The sequence below is a fragment of the Rhamphochromis sp. 'chilingali' genome, assembly GCF_963969265.1.
Source record: "Rhamphochromis sp. 'chilingali' genome assembly, chromosome: 17".
NCBI classification, from domain to species: Eukaryota; Metazoa; Chordata; class Actinopteri; order Cichliformes; family Cichlidae; genus Rhamphochromis; species Rhamphochromis sp. 'chilingali'.
In genome coordinates, this window is record NC_137944.1 from 9,486,753 (window position 1) to 9,502,825 (window position 16,073).

General features: G+C 39.8%; 1 protein-coding gene across 4 annotated transcripts in view; it reads right to left on the reverse strand.

Moving 5' to 3' along the window:
• Positions 1–16,073, reverse strand: part of hivep3a (HIVEP zinc finger 3a) — a 54,246-nt gene that overhangs the window by 21,240 nt on the left and 16,933 nt on the right. For 2 of the 4 annotated variants that reach the window (XM_080862707.1, XM_080862708.1), the window contains one exon: positions 3,443–3,479. The exons of the other annotated variants lie outside the window; for them this stretch is intronic. The gene's annotated coding sequence lies outside the window, so the exon portion shown is untranslated. The remainder of the gene's footprint in view (positions 1–3,442; positions 3,480–16,073) is intronic. 4 annotated transcript variants of the gene reach the window in all.

Below are 16,073 nucleotides of genomic sequence, written 5' to 3' on the forward strand. Positions count from 1 at the left end.
TGTCTGAGAGTTGTTTGGGGCATGTGCATTCTCTGCATGAAGGTGACAATGACTGCTACTAACAACTAGTCAAATAATAAAAAAGTAAAATAAAAAAAATTGGCTCATTTTCACTTGCTCCAAAGTTAACTATGAACTGTTCATTTACACCTCACATAACATGGATGCAGCCAATGCACAAACGAGCCAAACATTTCTCCTTGCACCCCTCACCTCACATATCTATTCTCTGCATGAACTTTCACAAGGCTCAGTGCAAGCAAAGCTGGATTTTTACCTGAAGGGCTGTTAGACCTAGAATTGCTTGGGGTTAAAGGAGCATTATCCTTTATTATCCTCCATTAGTGAAAATACAGAACAATGTTAAGCCCAAACATTTATCTGGTTGTTGTTAGTTTTTATTATTTTCAAATGTTCTTGAAATTTAGTAACTGTTTCAGGTCTTTTTAATGTCTGAAAAATTAATTACATGGGCTAGGTAACAGCCCAGTCACACTAAACTAAAAATAGAAGGCAACCTCCTTCCATTTCACAACAAATGGTGCTTGTCTGATGAATGCACTGAGATTTTTATTTTATTTTATTTTTTTATTTGGCAACTAATTGCAAGTAGTTACAGTTACTAACTGGTTCCTGAACTTGGGTGTGCAACACCCTCAGCTTCTGGGAGACCACTTTGAAACACAAGGCAATTGCTTGCAGCACCTGATGGGAGGCAATCTCTCTTTAAAGAACCATGGCCCCTTTCCGATTGGAAAGGTTTGCAAATAATTGTCATCTAATTTCTAAATGCAGATAGATTGTCAACAAGTTGCAATCAGTCATCTGTGACGTGTCTCTTTGTAACAGGAATCTTCACTTAACTGGTTGACAACTGGTCATATTCTGATTACATTCCTATATAGAAGTAGGACTGCTGAGCGCCTGTATGATTTTGCAGGTAAATCGCAGTCCTATTTGTAAAAGAATTTCCGAATTTCTGGCTGCACTCTGAATGCCAACTTGCCCCCACTCAGACTGAGAGCAGACAGGCTCCATCTTACTGCCATTTTATGGCACCAAACTTCCTTTGGAAAACAACAACTGACTGTAGGTGGGCGTGTATCTGGTCCTGGTCTTTCAAGTGCAACAAGACTGGAAATTAATTGCACACGGTCGTAATAATTTTAGTCATGCTGCTGTCTCCAACCACTGCATATATCATAATTGGCATTAAGGACTGTAGCTTGTGTCTAAATAATATTAAAAACAGAAAACTCCTCAATGCTTAGGCCTTTAAAGGGGGGTGGTAGGAGTTATGTGGTAACGGAATGAAATTTTTAAAACTTATAATCAAATATGATTTAACCACTGTTCTCTCAAATCAGGCTAACTAGCATGCAAGTCCATGAGCACATGGATAATTAGCATCTAGTTTAGATAATCATAAAACAGAAATACAGAACCAACACACAAGAATGTCAACATTTCTATCAAAAATTGGGTGTCAGTTAACCAAAGTGCATTCTTGAGTAAACTCTTCTTGGGGAAGTAAACTTACCAAACCTCTGATACTCAAAGTTCCAGTAGCTTCTGCTAACAGGAAACATGGGTAATGTGCAGGAGGTAATGTAGCTGCCAGGTTTTTGCCAAGCAAGAACATTTATGCTATATTTATTTTAATACTTTCTGTTATACTCTCCCTGTGAGGTCCAACGGTGTTATAAGAATGGGTAGTGTACCATTTAAAGTTACCCCTGATATGCTTTCTAAGAAGATGGTAGGCCTTTTCAAATCTTACACAATCCATGGCTTTGTTCCACTGTTATGCGTTCAAGCTGTTGAGTCCACGCTTAGTGACAAAAAAAGAAAAACAAGAAAAAAGCTTTTTTCAGAAGGCAGTGATATCAGCGATATATAATACAAGCTATTTCATTGCACACCTGACAAACCTACACTGGCACAATATGAAATTTTCCTCAAGTTTATCAAATGGTTGCAGTGCTGAGTGTGCATACAGTAACAGTTACAGTCTGCAGAAACTGCTCAAAAATCACGAGATACTGAAACGTAACAAGCCAAATGAGAGAAAATAAAGGGAAAAAAACTAAACTATTTAAATGACATGTCCATTCACCCACACAAAGAAAGAGAATATTGTATAAATGGCTTTAAAAGAAAATACTGTCAATTTCCCGTTCTCGCACTAATGGGCACCCAGCGGTGGTTCCTATGGTAACGGCCCTAAACCATGTGGTAGCAGATGGAAGGAGAGCTGGAGGGCTAAATTTATCTTCCAGTATCCTCACTGACTACAGAGAGAGAGTGTGTGTGTGAGAGAGCGCGAGAAGGCGGCAGGCGAGGTGCCTCCCTCCCAGAAGCTACTGTTTTTTTGAGAGGAGCACACCAAGAGAGGAAAGAAAAAAATCAATAGTTTGGGAGTTTTCAATTGGTACTACACCGATATTCCATTCTTTCAGGAAGAATCAAAGCCAAATCCAGACACCGGGATGTGAAAGAACCACAGACCAGTTGACAATTTCACCACAAAAAATAAATAAATAAATAAAAAAAATATTGGTGCTTTTTCTCTAAACTAAAAAACCTACATTCTGACTACCAGTGCTGCATTACTGCAGACAATTCGTCTTTAAATATTATTGTCTTCAAAAATGCAAACAGGGACATTCAAAGCATCCTACTATAGAGAGGAGAACAATTTTTAAACACTTTCTTAATGAAAGTTAATAGAAATGTGAACCCCTTCGGACTTGTGTGACCCTAAAAGCATTCTTCTGTTGTTGTGTTATCCACTATGTTGTCAGCTGAGCACTAGCAACGCTGTCGTGCCCAACAGTGCAGCTTCATCAGCAGCCTGATAACGGTGCTCTCTGGAGGGACAGGGGAGAGCCCTTAGTGGATACACAGTGTTCCCTTTCTCCCTGTGCGTGTGTGTGTGTGTGTGTGTGTGTGTGTGCGCGCGCGCGTGTGTGTGTGCACTTCGGAAATGTTCCCACAGGTCCACATGGAGGACATGCCAAGCATAAGCGGCTGGATGCACAACACAGGCAGCTCATTCACTCCTAGCTTTAATACCTACACAGCCCACGGACCACTCGCTACATGCACTCTCTCCTTCATTCACACACACACTCACTCTCTCTACAGAAGCTGTCTGCATGTGTTAAAATGGGCAAAAAATAATCCAAAAAACATTAGGCTGACTTCAAATGTATTCAAGCACACTGACGCAAATGATTCTCGTGCTTTTCCACCTCTCGCTGCCTCACTCATGTAGCAGCCTTTTGCAATAACAAAGACATGAATGAAGAATCCCCCCCCTTCCTCCCTCCCTCCACAGTTCCCACATCACGTCACACGCCTCATACATCAAGATCACTGCAGATGACAAAAAGGATATCAATGGACCCCCCCCTTTTTTCTTTCTTTCTTTTTTTTTTACCTGGTCGCAGGTGGTGTTGTCCTCCGATTCTGAATGACTGGAAACAGGGAGAGCAGAGAGACACGAAGACGAGGAGAGAGAGAGAAAGGATGAATGAGAGTTACGCTGAAGGCAGAGAGAAAGGTAATCGAGTCTCCGCTCTACGTGCACTGGGCTGACAAACAGGTAGCTGAGTATATTATGTCTATGAATGAGAAGGAGGGGACACGCTCTCTCTCTGTCCCTCTCCACCTCTTTGATACACCCCAATCCCACGTCCTAGTGTCTCTGTTTTGGGTTCGTGTGAAGCAGTGGCTCCTTATATTGATGTTGACGTAAGCTTGTGTTTCTTTTGGCAGCGGTTTCTGCTGCACAGCTGGCAAAGCGGTGAGAGGTAAAAAAGACAGGGGGAGTGCTCTCTCCTGCCTAATTGAACTAAGAGGGGAGGTGAAGGGGGCTTACTTCAGAATTTTTAAAATACAAGTTCACCATTCAGATCTCATTTTTCCAACGCAGGTACAGAGATATACTGATGCTGCATTTTGAGAAAACATGGGAAAGATACAAGGGGAAAAGCGCACACAGATCCAGGTTTTAAGAGCGGCTCTGGAGAATGTCCACAGTGCTCCTGCCAGGGGTCAGGCTGAAATAGGTCCAGGCAACTGTGACATCACTCTTTTATGCCATGGGTCCCCCCGCCATTTCCCCTCTGCCCATGAACTGATTTTTTTCCCTCCCTCTTTTCTCTTTTTTTCCAGGAGGCTGAAAGCTCACAGATAGGAGGAGCATTGAGGGAGTACCAGCCGGTAGGATGCAGACAGGCAGTGAGCTGCTCATCTGGTCAGGCGTAAAAAGGAGAAGCCGAGAGGATTGGAAGAGAGCCCAGGGTGTCCATCCTGCTCCAGGCCACAGAGAAACCTTGTGACAACAGGGCTCCAGATTCGAAAATGATGTGATGATGTGTCTGCTCGCATACAGACATTCCTGGCAAAATGCTACCAGCAGACAATCTTATTCTTACCAATAAACTATCTGAAACCTAATTATCTCACCCTAACATACAAGAGCACAGCAACTCAGAGCACAGAACCACAAACTACTTTTCTTTTCTTTTTACTGTTTTCAATTTGGATGGACCAAAAAATGTAAGAAAAAATTAATTAAAAGTAACCAATGGAAGGTTTTTTCTGAAAATAAATAAACAAAAATAAATAAATAATAATAATCTTAATTACACACGTTGTTTTGTCAGTGACTAAATCACTGCAAAGTTAAAAAATAAAATAAAGCTCACACACTGCTAAAATAACCCCAAAACAATCCCCCATGCAACGAACGATCAGTGGATCTGACAAACCGCATGCTCATTGGAAACTCAGCAGCCAGTGAACATAACCTGAATAATCATCTTTTATGAATGATCAAAATTTAAATTTATGAAATGAACTTCATGCTTTATTCAGTGGACTATTTTTCAAGAGTCTACTGTTCACCGTAAGGATTAAAAGGATAAAAGGACTTTAGCTGACCTTTTCCAAGCGCTGTCATCTGAGTAAGTGCTTATAAATTCTGGAAAAAGGTACAGGGTCCCCTTCTGTGAGCATAACTGTTATTTGTTTCTTTGTCAATGAAACTTATGAAAGAAATCATGTATGCCTGAGAGCAGCAAGTAGGCCTGCGTGCAGCGTGTGTGTTTCATTTATTTCATGTCTTTTAAAAAAAAAAAACCAAAAAAACCTTATATATGTGTGTATATATATATATATATATATATATATATATATATATATACACACACACACATTTTGTTTAGCGATTAATAGAATTACATTTATAAAAACCTATGTTAGCAGTAATGCAACAAATCTACATCTGTTACAGAGATATATATATGGTACAATCTTTCCTCGACTAAACATCCCAGCAAATTTACAGAGGACACATTGTGCAATGCTCAGAGAAACTGCACAAACAAAATCCAAGAGCTGCAACTGAAACTCTAAAGGCCTCAGTTAGTAAGCTAAATGTTAAAGTCCATGAGAGTACTATTAGATACAGACTGTAGGAGTAATGCTCGTTTGGAAGGGTTGCCAGGAGAAAGGCTTTCTCTTTCTGAAGAAAGAAAAGAAAAGAAAAAAGAACAGCACAACTTAGATTTGGAAAGCTACAACTGAACAAACCACAAGACACCCTGTCCTTTGGGCAGAAGAGACCAAGGAGAGGCTTGCAGAGTGAAAACAAAACACAGCAAATCAGCACAAATTCATCACACCAACTGCCAAGCAAGTTGATGGAGGGGTAATGAATTTGGCTTTATTTTCCAGCAACAGAACATGAGTGCCTTGCATTGATTGAACTGACCATGAACTCCATGAAGAGTCCATGACCACGAAGAGTCAAATATGAGGCCGCCTGTCTGACAGCTAAAGCTTGGCCCAAATTGGGTCACGCAATATAACAATGACCCCAAGCACTCCAGCAAATCTACAACAGAATAGCTGTGACTGGACCTTAAGAGGGCTGTGCAACCAATGTCTGCAAACCTAAAAAAAATAAAATAAAAATTGAGAAACGTGATGAAAAGTGGGATCAAATTCATACACAATGATGTGAGAGACTCATAAAGCCATAAGAAAAACTAATTCAAGATACTGCTGCGAAAGGTCACAAGCTATTAGATCATTAAAATTTACTCTAGATTTGGATGGAAACTTGGTACCAGTCCAAGAAAAAATGTATTTTCACAAAGCATTTTCTATGAGTTTAACAATTCCTAATATCTTCAGTGGTTAATAGTAGTGATCAGGAAGAAAGCCCCATTACATCAGAGGTAAAGTTGAGGATTACGTGCTGGTTCTAGATTTGAAGTTGGGTTACATAAAGCACATTTTTTTTATATTGCTTACCTAATATGGGATTTAATACATGTTTATGCATATTGTCAAAGTAACCCAGAGCAAAGATTCTGTATTGAGAATAACTTACTGCAAGCTGCAGAGTGAACACTTTGGATGTTCCCAGTTGTTCAGAGCAAATGGCAGCGTATGCAAAATGCTGAACATTAATCTTTCACACAGTACGACTGAGGACATTTTGGCTACTTCAGCTTTGCTGTTTACGAAAAATGTTTGCAGAGGCCCAAATCTGGTGAAAATCCAAGTGATTATTGCTTTCAGCGTTTGTTATCATATTATCAGAGGACGAATATTGACCCTTGCTCTACTGTCTGGAGGTGACAGAGCTGCCTGTGTCAAGCTCTTTCACAGGGTTGTCTCCGTCTGTGCAGCTGGGGCTCATCTGCATGGCCTTGTCACAGTTTGAACATCATGCTTCCAAACACGTTTCCTCAACAGGATTTTTTTTGTCTGTTAGGAATGTAGGATGAGAAAAGGATGGAAACAAAAAGATAAGGTTTCACAATGCTGCCCTCCTTTCCCTAAACTGAACACTGGATTATTTTAGTTCCTCGAGCTAAACAATACATTAACATTTAGCAGTGGTTGAATAGGAAAAAAAAGGGCTATTTTTGAAGATGCAAATGTTTTGAATACGTCTGGCTAATTCCAGTTTCGACACCATTTTGTCTGCAAAATGGTCATATGTAATTTTAGGAAGAATAAAAAGTTTTGTTTGTACTGTTATTTTTTTGATTTTCTGTATTATAACCACAAACTCGAGCCATTTTTCCCCATTTACAGCTAAACGGGTGTATTGTAAAAGTCCCAGGTTATGGAAGATTACATTTAAAACAGGTCAAGCATTTCCCCTATCAAAGCTTTACAGAAAAGGCTTATGTATTCATTTTATCTTCAAAGGATGGAGCCAGTGCTGTGCTCTTTAAATGTGGCGGCCCCAGGTGGGTGTCTAGGGAAATTATTCAAGAATCTTGGGTCAGACACCACAAGTTCATCATATTTACTACATGATCAGAATCAACACAACACACTTCTTTTTCCATTAAAGGAGTAAATACATAGTTCACTACTTTATTGTTATTGTCATTATATTGTCAAGCTATGAGTACAAAATATTTAGAAAAGATGCATTTTTTTCCTTAGAGCCCTCTTATGTGACAACCAGAGATGGGCAGTATCGCGTTACTTGTAACGCGTTACTGTAATCTGATTACTTTTTCGGGTAACGAGTAAAGTAAGGGATTACTATTGCAAAAACGGTAATTAGATTACCATTACTTTCCCGTATGAACGCTGCATTACTGCGTTACTAAAACCGTGATTTTTTTGCGAGAATGTCTCATGACAGTGACGTAAGCGAGTGCGCCGTTAGTGACAACAGCTGTGTGCAGATCAACAGTGGATCATATATCGAGTGCGGGAGAGAGTATGAGCGTGCAGCGTTTAAAGCGTGGAAGTACTGACCTTACTTTGAGTTTGATTCCATAAAAAGTGACAAACACATTAGTGTCCGTTGTGCGTGGGAAGAAAACTTCTTTTTACAGCGAAAAAAACCCCTAAACTTCCAAGCAAGCACCGAGTGCGCTATGACGTAATGGGAAACTCACAGAGAAACTCGCGGATTCTTCAACTGACCGCGGCACACCTGCACCAGGGTAAACCTCCGCCTACCCTACTCCTGCTTTATAGGTGAAAATAGAGCAACAGGACCGCTGAGTCTTTGACTTTATTTATTTTCTGCTGTGTTTTACTTGCATCTATTTGAAAGAGTGAGTGTAAACACACACAAAAAATATTTTATGTGCTGGAATGTGCAGAAAATAAGTTTTAATGTTAAACTAATTTATTCAAGTCAGAGAATGTTGCATATAATTAAATTTTTGCTTGATGCATAAAGTTAAAAGATTAAAACTAATAAAACAAGTTTTAAAAAGAGACTTTTCCATTTGATTACATTTTGTATGATGGATTATGCAGAAAAAGTAGAATTGGGCTGAAAGATCTATCACTTTATCACCTATTCAGATTGTAAATCGTGTTTTTAAAAAGTAACTAAGTAACTAAGTAATTAATTACTATTGAAAATAAGTAATCAGTAAAGTAACGGGATTACTTTTTTGGGGAAGTAATCGGTAATTAGTTACTGATTACTTTTTTCAAGTAACTTGACCAACACTGGTGACAAGCCTTTAAAAGATTTCAGTTTTGTTTTGTTTTTTGGGGAGGGCTTATTTGCATATTGTGCTGGAGTTTTAGCTTTTCCCCAAAATAAGACATAAGGGAGTATATCAATTATGGCTGGTTTTGGACTTGTCAAGTAAATCTTCAAATTGGATGAGTGTGATGACCATTGATCAATATTCGATTTTACCTAAAAGGCCAGTATTGACAAAAACATATATTGGTCTAACTTTCGTTGCGTTGCGGTAGACTGTCAGTAGCAGCATCCAAGCTTGGGTCAGTTCTGGCTCCATCCTGCCGAGCCATAGAGGGAGTTTTGAGGCACTGTGCCACCTGTCACCAGAGAGAAAACACAGGCAGGGTGCTCCTTAGAATCCCAGCAGTCGAAGGTTTCCCATATGGCCTTAAAACACCACAGGAAGCAGAATCTGTCACTGCTACGCCTGCCACACTATGGAGTAGTCTTTACAGAGTCAGTTTGTGGTACATAATGATCGCTTAAAAGCATCATCACAGCCAATTTAAAATTGTGCTTCATATTTGATGTAAAGCACAGCTGTATGATCTTAGAGTACAGACAGTACAGTCTACCAGCCATTACAAGACAGTGAGCCACAGACAGACCAGAGATCCCCCACCCAACCCCCACCATACACCCGCCAAGCAGGAGGACACAGATGCCCCTCTCAACCTGCCCTAATGGCCAATGAAAATAGCCATGTGACCAACATGGGTTAAGTTGGACTGCCACAGTGTAAAGAGTCCATGGAGATAAATGGTCACCTGAGCTCCAAAAAGAGCTCCAGTTACTGTATGACCTGACTCGTCAACAGCAGTCCATGTTGACAGATGTTGTGCAGAGCTCAGCTGTGGTGGGTGGTGCTGATTTTGACTCTAGTTCCAAATGTTCCAATAACATACTAATTCCATGTGTGTACAAATGTGGCTTTATGTAGCAAGGAGGAACATTTCTGTATTTAACCTCCTAGGACCTGGCGTCCACATATATGGACATCATATTTTGGGTTGTCTAGACCAAAATACTAAATTTTGCTTTACAAGAGCCTGATATCCACTTACGCGGACATTATACTGCCACTGTTTTATCGAAATTTAAAACAAATTTCCTCTTATACAAAAATCAAGTTAAACAAAACAACACACACAAAAAAAAAATCATCAGGTCCCAATCAGGGCAAATAGCAAAGAGAAATTGAAAATGCATGCCATGAAAGCGTTCGGGTCTTAGGAGGTTAAGGAGCAATAATTTAGATTTTCACTTTTCACCAAAGCAACGTGACTGTAATACACAATCCAAATTTCACACGTATGATACATTTTGATATGCCAAGCATTTTATTTTTATTTGAGCATTCAGCATGACACGTTTTATTAAATTTAACGCCTTTCATAGATTTATACTTCTTGCTAATGTTCTAGTATAACTCTAACATTAAAAGAAAACCCAGCCATATGAAAGGCTATAAAACAGTGTATGTCTTGTGCAAGCCCCAAGTCTAAATAAACAGGGAAGGCTCTGTCGAGAAGGGCACACACCGTAAAGTTTTTGCCAAATCAATGTGTGGATCAGAATAACTCCATGTCAGATTGGTGAAGGCCCAGATGGAGGCAGAAGATCTACTGTACTAACCCTTCACAGGAACAGCCAAAAGAAGAAGACCACAACAACTAAGATAGAGGGTTTTTGTGACATGTCCTATGGCAGTGTTTCCTAACTTTTTGGAGCCACGGCACATATTTCACATTAGAAAAATCACACGGCACACCGCCAAACAAAAGTGTCCCAAAAAGCATATTGATCATTTCCCCCGCGCACCAGGTTTAGCGGAATTGGCTCAGTTTGTCCCCAGTATAGCTTTTTTGCTTTCTTCTGACCACTACTCAAGCTAGGGCTTTCATCTGAGTCAGATTTTCTCCAGGACCCAGGTCCGATTGACTACTTTTTCTTTTTAGATATTTATCCATTGCTATCACGCCCTGCATCGTTTCACTCACAGCATGACCATTATGTAATTTCTTCTTCGTCTTCTTCCGTTTTATTGGCAGTTGGCAACCCATTTCATTAGAGCAAGTAGTTGTACTGCCCTCTAGTGGAAGAATGAAATTGTTCTGCCCGTTACTCATGCGGTCGCTCAGGCTATGTTCACACTGCAGGCAAAAGTGCATCAAATCCGACTTTTTTGACCCTATGCGACCCATATCCGATCATGGTATGACAGTGTGAACGGCACAAATCTGATATTTTCAAATCTGATCTGGGTCACTTTCGTATGTGGTACTGAATCAGATACGTATCTGATGTTTTAGTAAACGACTGCTGTTTGAATAGTCATGTCGCATTATATCTGTCTTTTACGTCACTGACACAAGACAGATGCCAATTATCAGCGCCGGAGAAGACATTGTGAACGCTTCCTGGTCATCCAGTGAAACTGTTGGGAAGACAATGCAAAACGTGAACATTTTATTTGTACTGTATAATCTGCAGATTCTGATAGAAATCTGCAACTATCCTTTGAAGCACCGCTCCTCTCAAAACAGCAATAAGGATAATTATTAGGCCATATGTAAATAACAAAATAACTTTATAACTTAAAGCAAAATTTGGAAACGTAAAGTCCAAAACAAGTCTTTATAATAAGGGCCATCAGTCAAGCAATACTGTTTGGTCTGGATCTAAACAGAGCGCGTTGTGTGTGACATCTTCTTTTGCGCATGCGGGCCGCTTTGAGGGTTCACACTAGAGCGCGTTTGCTGTCACATTTTATTTGTAGTGTCAACAAGCAGACAAAAAAAAATCGGATTTGATCAAAAGAATCTGAATTGAGCATTAAGACCTGCAGTGTGAACGTAGCCTTAGACTACTAATCAGGAACCAGATAATATTCCACGGCACACCTGATCATTTCTCACAGCACACCTATGTGCCGCAGCACAGTGGTTGGGAAACACTGTACTATGGTAACCATGACATTCCAATTTCCTATTTTCAGATCCACAATATACTTTATTAATCCCAGAGACAATTATGTGGTCACAGTTGCTCAAGACAGTTACGAACAAGTTAAAGTACCAATATAAAATATTACAATATACTACAAAATATTACAAAATAGCTCTAATAATACAAAGAGCTCTAATATACAAATATCTCAATATATTACACAAAATTGGAAGTTGAAATTCAGATGCGCCCCTTATCATACCGACTTTGTTATTAGTGTGAATGCTGATTAAGCATTCACAGTATTGTTATCCAATTATTTATTGTCATTTTCTCCAATTTCCCATGGAAAATTCAGAGGAAACAAGGGGAGTTAGACAGAAGCATGGCAAGCAACAGAGGTCATGAGCTGGAATCGAAATGGGGGCTTTACAGTTATGCAACTCTCAGCTAGAAAGCAAAGCCAAATTTCCCCCAAATGTCAAACTAGTGGAAAGCCTGGATTGGTTTCTGCTGTTCCAAAGTACCAACACAGACAACAGAAAGCACGCACATACAGTAAGACAATTATAATTGGAAACACTCTTTAGTGACCTTCTGAACTCACCAGCCTGTGAATCAAAAACTATATATTCCAATGTAATTGTCTGACAGAGACCTGCAGTGTGTCACAATTCTTGGGATATTTTCATGAAGTAATTGTTGTAGTATCTTTTAATCATTTTTTACTGACGCTTATATGGACAATATTGTTAAGTTATATTTGTTTTACTTTTTACTTTTACTTGATTATCCATGTCAAAGTCTATAGGAAGCTGATTTGCATTGACAGATGTGCGGCACAGACAACCACAGTGTGAACAATTCTCTTAACAGTTCTGTTCAATCCTGCTATGTTTGTTGATCTATATGGGTGGGCCACCACCAAAGCCCTATTTAGAGCAAGGGAAAAAAACTGCTTACAGGCTGCTGGAAGTTGTGTCAGACTCTGATGCTGCAGCACCTTCCTGGCCATCAGTGCTGGTTGATAAAAGTCAGTACTTTGTGGCCTTAGATTTTAAAAACAGCAGAGGAAAGGACTCAAATAACTTTTTTTTTGCTCTGTTAACTTCATTAACCTCAATGTATATCATATAGCTAAAAGGTACACTCTCTATTAAAAATGTGTTAATATTTGCAGAAGCCCAGGAACAAAAGGCTCATTTACAGAAAAGTTAGTAAATCATATTTAGAGCAGCAGCAAGCCAAATCAGGAACAAGGAGTTTGACACAAAAAAATGGGAGGCATTGTGCAAGTGATGAGAAAACAAGCTGAAAATGGAGAGAGGAAATGCTAATTATAGGCAGAATGACCAGCTGCCTGCTATATTTGTCCCCACATCTAAGTTAGGTTGTTTCTGCGAGAGTTTTTGGCTTCAGGGTGTGAATGTGGCTTTTGGTTTGGTCGCTGACTGAAACTGTGACACTATTTGCATACCCTCATTGATTCTGATAACACAGGCATACTCCTAATGGCTACACCTGCAGTCAAATAAGGTAGCTTACATCTCATGAGACTGTGTGAATCATTTTTATGTGGACATAAATAGGTGGGATTCATTCTATCTGCTGAGCCACTTATGAGCATTTTCCGAATGAAAGGAATTGTTTCGTTTTTGCTCCTACGTGTGAGAAATTCAACAGAGAAAATGTCAGTCCTCTAGCAGGAAATCCACACAGACCCCCAGCAGGGCACACTTTATATATAAATGATGACATCAGGAAAAGATTTGAATTTGTGGTTTCCAGCTCTGCTCTTTTAAAAACTCCCTACCAATATAATGGCAAACACTGTAGGTGACTATACAGCATGACCACATGAAGAAAGGGAGGTGCAAAAGGCATGGAAAGTCATGACACCAGCTAAAAAAGATCAGTAATTAGAAAGTAATCCTGCCACTTAGTGCAAATTAATATCGGCTGGTTCAGTTCCAACTGGTCACTATAAAAAGGTGTCTCATTACCAAGGTGTCACACAAGACAGATTTCATGATGGTTAAAACCAATGCGCTCTCTCAAGACCTTATTGGTGCAAAACATATTAATGGCATTGGTTACAGAAGAACTTCTAAACTACCGAAGGTTCCAGTGACTACTGCTGGGGCCATAATCCAGAAGTAAAGAACATTATTTCAGCATAAACGAGCCACAACCAGGTTCTCCAAGATTTCAGAATGAGAAGTGAAAAGAATTATCACAAGAGTTGTCCAAGAGCCAAGGATCACTTGTGTGGAGCTACAGAAAGACCTGGAATCAGCAGGTAAAATTTTTCAGAGAAAACGATAATGAATTTAACTGCCATGTCCTATATGCACACTCACCACGTAGGACTTCACTGTTGAAGAAAAAAAAAAAAAAAAGCATGAAAAAGATTGCTGGAAAACATTTAGACAAGAAAAGCCTGTGAAATACTGCGAGAACATAGTCTGATGAGATAAGGCTAAAACTGAACTTTTTGGAGTTCAATAAAAGGCACTGTATATCACCCCAAAAACACCATACCAACAATGAAGTTTGGAGGTGGGAACATCATCGTGTGGCAAGGGCGTAGATTTGGCATGGACGGAAGGGATATGTCCCCACCAATATCCAGCGATTACTGAATTGTCCCCACCAATAATTTGATCTCTTCGAGTAAAGAAAAACAAAACCGATAGAAAGAAAAAAACGATCTGTCAACGTCTCATTCACCCAGCGGTGCAGAAAGAGTTAAATTACTTCTCTACTGGAGTCCTCGTGTGACAAATATGGCCAATGTGATTGGCTGTGCCTTTCAGGGAGCTCTGTTTAGTTTTAGCAGCGGCAATCCTGCGCTGCGAGGACCTGCAGGCAGTGTTGCCAACTTAGCGACTTTGTCGCTATATTTAGCGAGTTTTCAGACCCCCTTAGCGACTTTTTTTTTTTCCTAAAAAGCGACTAAAGACAAATCTGGCGACTTTTTCTGGTATTATTGGAGACTTATTTATGACGACTTTATGACGTGAAACCGCGTATCGCTCTTACTCTCAACAAGCAGCGGTGCTGCCGTGGGCACCTCACCGGTGCCAAAGCACTCACAAGCGGAGGCTTTCTGGCATCGTTGTATTTTTACTCAGTTGTATATAGCATTTGTATTCTATTTTTATCTTATTGTATATTTTATTCTATTTTATTCTACTGTATATAGTATTTTATTTTATTCTATTCTGTACAGTTGTGTACTGTATTTATTCTTATTGTATTCTAATTTTTGCTTAACTTTTGCACTGTCCACTTCCTGCTGTGACAAAACAAATTTCCCACGTGTGGGACTAATAAAGGTTATCTTATCTTATAGTCCTCCCCCAGCTGCTATCGGGGCAGGAGACGTTCACACCTGTGCGTCCAAACGCTGCTCCCGCACTGACTGTAACGCAGTCAGTTCTTCCTTTACTGTTATGCTGTTTTGTGGATCACAAGGTTTAAAACTACTTATAAACACACACACAAAGTAACTCAACCAGAGTGCCTATTTCGGGTCACTTTTGCCGGTCCAGGCCCGGATAAAGGAGCAGGGTTGGAATTGTGACATTAAAAAACAATAATTGCTAAAAGAAATTTAATTTGTAGTTCTAAATAAATTCTAACTGCATTTAGGACGTTTTTTACTCCGTCTCTTCCACAATGTTATTTCTCTCTCCAACAACGTAGGTTACAATTACATTAGCATGACGAATTATGCAAATTAGGTGATGACGTCATTTGGCGACTTCTAGCGACTTTTAGGACAGCTAATAGCGATTTTCCTTACTGAGGAGTTGGCAACACTGCCTGCAGGGAGGAGAGGAGGATGGCAGCAAGAAAGGAAGAACCTGGATACAAGAAAGTATTTTTCAAAGAAACCTGTAAGTCACTTAAAGTCAAGTTCACTCATGAAATGTGTCCGTCATAATAACGTTACAGGCTATGCTAGGCCATAAATGCCAACCCTCCCGAGTTTTTCGGGAGAATCCCAAATTTCAGTGCCCCTCCCGATAATCTCCCGGTGTCACCATTCTCCCGAATTTCTCCCGTTTTTCCACCCGGGCAACAAAATTGAAAAACCATATCCCAGATTGGCTCAGCCAATTCCAGTTTCCAACAATGGCTACTACTACTGCAGCTACTTAGTTTTAGTATTACTCTTATTACGCTTTCTGGGTCGCAAAATAAACGTTTAACATATTTTCAGGCGAGAATGTAGCTGAGTAAACTTCAAATATCTGAGCCGACGAGAACAGCAAACTCCGGACACATCGTTTTAGGCGTTGGCCCACATCAGTCTAAAATTGTATTTCACTATGAATAACGTGTTGCCATGTCCACCAGGAGAGACTGGACAGTATAGATGTAAAACAAATATGTCAGCAGTTTATCTCAGTTAACGAGAGGAGCAGGCATGTGTTTGGCTCCTTCACATAGTGGACATTGGTTGTAGTGTGGGGCACCAGTAGTCCATGTCTGTTGCTGTAATATGTAATATAATATGTAAAATGTTTAGAATAAGAAATCCCAGCTCACTGATTTGATCGGGGCAATAGTGCCTAAAATGTTG